The 3,894-nt window shown below is 49.5% G+C and overlaps 1 non-coding gene across 1 annotated transcript; it reads left to right on the top strand.

The window, feature by feature from the left end:
• Positions 1-2,002: 2,002 nt before the first annotated feature.
• On the top strand, positions 2,003-2,119 carry LOC135273569 (U5 spliceosomal RNA). Its single transcript, XR_010341344.1, has one exon. It is a non-coding gene; the product is annotated as a U5 spliceosomal RNA (small nuclear RNA).
• Positions 2,120-3,894: the final 1,775 nt, after the last annotated feature.

Here is a 3,894-nt window from a genome sequence, read left to right as displayed (position 1 = left end):
CTCAAATGACTTTGGTGCTTTTTTTTGGACAGAGTGGGGAGTTTGCAAGTGAACATTAGCTATTGGAAGGGGCTTCTGTGGTACCAGGGCCTGAGGTATCAGCTTCTCTAGGGGAAAGACCGAAGATTCTGGATTTTTGTCATATACTTGGTAATATCATCTGGATTAAGTGCTTACTATACAAAATGATAAGAAATTTTGTTGGTGTGAAATCCTACTGTGTTCATTCTGGAGACTGGGAGCAGAAAAAAAAAGAACCCCACCATGTGGCTTTCAGAGCCATCATATTCCCGCTTACCTGCCTCTCCAGACTCACCTCCTGCTTCACCCGCACGGGAAACACCATGGTAGAGGAGCAGAGCTATGCAGCAGGTGACAGGTGCAGTGCAGGCGGATAGGAAAGTGGCCAGTTGACGCCGAGATAGGTCAGCAGGGTCTGGGGAGCTTCTCAGGAGGTGTGCAGACCGAGGGAAAGGAGCCAGGTCCAAGAGCAACCTCCAAGGCAGAGGCCTCTGCAAGTTGGTAGTCGGCCTGACAGCTGAGAGCCATCTTTGGCCAGCCAGCCAATGGATCAGTTGCAGGAACTGCCCAGAAACTGAGGTGCCAGCAGCTAGTGAGGACACAATTGAAGCTATTTGTTCTGTGGAGGTTGAACAGCCCCACTGAGCAGAGGCGTTGAAGAGTGGCCACAGCCCTGGAATAGAGCACGGAGCCTCACCCAGAGGCATGGGGAGGTTTGCAACTGCCCTTTCCCAGCCATCGACTGAGACACATAGACCCTGGGCTCCAACCACCCACTCACCAGGAATGATGTCACCCCACAAACACGGCCTTCTCACATCCCACCCCACCTGGACAAAGGCCAGGAAATCATGTTCTGACCAAAGACACAAAAAAGAAGAAACGACTACTGCAATTGAATCCACACTAAAATGCCTAAAAAGACTCGAGAAGTGGGTAGTTGGTATAGAACCTAGAGTACACGGTGCAACCAGCAGGCTTCTGTGGTGCCAGATCCGGAGGTATTAGCTTCTCTAGTTCTGGGTGGGAAAGACCCCAGATTCTGGATTTTTGTCATATACTTCATCTGGATTGAGTAACATCATCCGGATTAAGTGCTTACTATAGGGAGAGAGGCTGGATTTGGGTCCAGTAGTGTTTGGGTCACCAAGGAGGGGCTTCTAGGTGGAGCAGAGAGAACTCACCAGGCCAGAATAGTGCAAAGGGGGTAAGCCAGCTGTGCCACTTACCAGCCACTTACCAGTTAGCCAGCCTTAGTAAGCTTCTTCATCTTCCCGGGCCCAGGGAGACCTAGTCTCTGCCTCTCACCCCAGCGCTCCCTCATCAGACACATGGGGCGCCACCGTCTGGACAGGCTGAATTGGTCTTCAGGTCCATCTGCCATTCCCTTTGCCTAGAACACTTTCCCACCTCCCCTTGATGTGACCGCTTATCCTTATCACCCTTCCAAGTGAATTGGATCAGATGCCATCTCCTCCAGGAGTGGTGGTGTCATGCCTCCTATGAGGTCCCACTGCTCCTGAGTGTCTGTGTCCAGCCATTTCCCCATCCCTCTCCCTAAGGTGGAGGCTCACTGCAGGTAAGGAACGGCGGGACAGGACCCTAACCCTGGGGACAAACACCTGCCCCGGCACCCGGCACCGCACACGGGGTGCGGGTCCCAGGTGGACCTGCAGAGGAGAGCAAAGGAGAGCAGCAACCCACAGGTCCCAGTGGTCCAGCCTCCGGGGCCCTGCCCGAGCCACCCCAACCAGCCTAGAGCCGCCTATGATTTGCATACCCATGGTGCACCACGAAAAGACACTCTCACGATGCTTAGGCTCCCTCCGTGTGGGGGTTTCTGCACTATTTTAGGACATGATGCCTCTTACACGCAGCTGTGTACATAAACTACATGCAGGGAGTGTGTGCCGTGCAAGCACCCAAAACCGTAAGTGTCTCAAGTGTTAGCTCTCTGCGAGGTTTGAAGCGGAAATCAGACATACTTTGGTTTCTTTTCAAATCATGTAGATCTTTTGCCTTTTACTGAAGATCTTCGTGGAGAGAAATAGTTTTGAGTCACTATGGAATTTTTTGAGGCCTCATGTTTCACGTAGCTGAATTGCAAGATTAGATCTGTGAGCCACATGATTTTGAACTGCACTTCGTGTTTATTGGCTTCTGTGTGTGCCACCATGCCCAGTTAATTTTTTTTTTCGTACTTTGTTGCAAATGTAAGAGATATAAAAATAGTGGAAAGCATTTTCCAGTCTTACTTAAGCCTTATGTGGCTAGAGGTTCAGGGATGGTGTATCTAGCTGCTAGAGGTTTAGTGAGGCTCTTTCAAACTGATTTTTTCCCCCAATTCAACGGCGAATCCAATCCGTTTATGTGGTGAAGATACAAGATTTCTTCCCTTATGAAGCTTTTCTTTTCTTTTGCGGGGCAGGGACAGAGTTTCGCTCTTGTTACTGAGTCTGGAATGCAATGGCGCAATCTCGGCTCATCGCAACTTCCACCTCCTGGGTTCAAGTGATTCTCCTGCCTCAGCCTCCCGAGTAGCTGGGATTATAGGTGCGTGATATTATGTCTGACTGACTAATTTTTTGTATTTTTAGTAGAGATGGGTTTCACCATGTTGGCCAGGCTGGTCTCAAACTCCTGACCTCAGGTAATACCCTCGCCAGGGCCTCCTAAAGTGTTGGGATTACAGGCATGAGCCAGCTTGCCCAGCCCCTGTGGAGCTTTTCTAATGGAACCAAACACAAAACAAATTTAATAAATAACAAATCCCGGATAAATAATATCTCAGTGAGAAGTGCCCTGTGGAAAGAGTATTTTGATAGAATAGTCTACCTCCTTCCTATTCCCTCTCCATAAGGCAGCTCACCTAGCTTCATGGCTTTAAGTAAATGCCATCTGATAGCTAGTGACCCCCCAGTTTATAGCCATCACCTGGTCCTATTGACTCCCACCTTCAAAGCATATGCTTCATCCAACCACATTTTACCACCTCCACTGCTGCCATCCTGGTCCAAGATCTCTTGCTGGATAATTACAAAACCTCCCTAACTGTTGTCTCTAGACCATTCTTCTACCCTGCTCTTGCCCTTCTCTATCCCAGTCCTCCACATAACAGGCAGATTCTGGTGGGGCGAGGTAGCTCATGCCTGTAATCCCAGCACTTTGGGAGGCTGAGACGGGAGGATCATGAGGTTAGGAGATTGAGACCATCCTGGCCAACATAGTGAAACCTCGTCTCTGCTAAATACAAAAAAATTAGCCGGGAGTGGTAGCGTGCACCTGTAGTCCCAGCTACTCAGGAGGCTGAGGCAGGAGAATCGCTTGAACCCAGGCAACGGAGGTTGCAGTGAGCGAAGATTGTGCCACTGCACTCCAGCCAGGCAACAGAGCAAGACTCTGTCTCAAAAACAAAGAAAAAGTCAAATTATTTTTTTTCTTTTCTTTTCTTTCTTTTTTTTTCCACAGGGTCTTGCTCTGTCCACCAGGCTGGAGTGCAGAGGTGCAATCTTAGCTCACTGCAACCTCCACCTCCTGGATTCAAGCAATTCTCCTACCTCAGCCTCCCAAGCAGCTGGGACTGCAGGTGCACGCCACCACACCAGCTAATTTTTGTATTTTTTGTAGAGATGGGATTTCACCAGGTGGGCCAAGCTGGTCTCAAACTCCTGGACTCATGTGATTTGCCCACTTTGCCCTCCCAAAGTCCGGGGATTACAGACAGGAGCCACCATGCCCAGCCCAAATTATTATTCTTTTAAAGTAAATCTGATGACACATCACTCTCCTCCACAAAACCCTCCAATGCCTTTCCCCATGACACATGGCTCCCTGCAGATCTCTCGTCAAATGTTATCTCATCGGAGGTCTACA

Source organism: Aotus nancymaae, unplaced genomic scaffold (genome assembly GCF_030222135.1).
Source record: "Aotus nancymaae isolate 86718 unplaced genomic scaffold, 86718_ANA_hifiasm-v0.15.2.pri h1tg000007l, whole genome shotgun sequence".
Taxonomy (NCBI): Eukaryota; Metazoa; Chordata; class Mammalia; order Primates; family Aotidae; genus Aotus; species Aotus nancymaae.
This window is presented reverse-complemented; position numbering and strand designations above follow the sequence as displayed.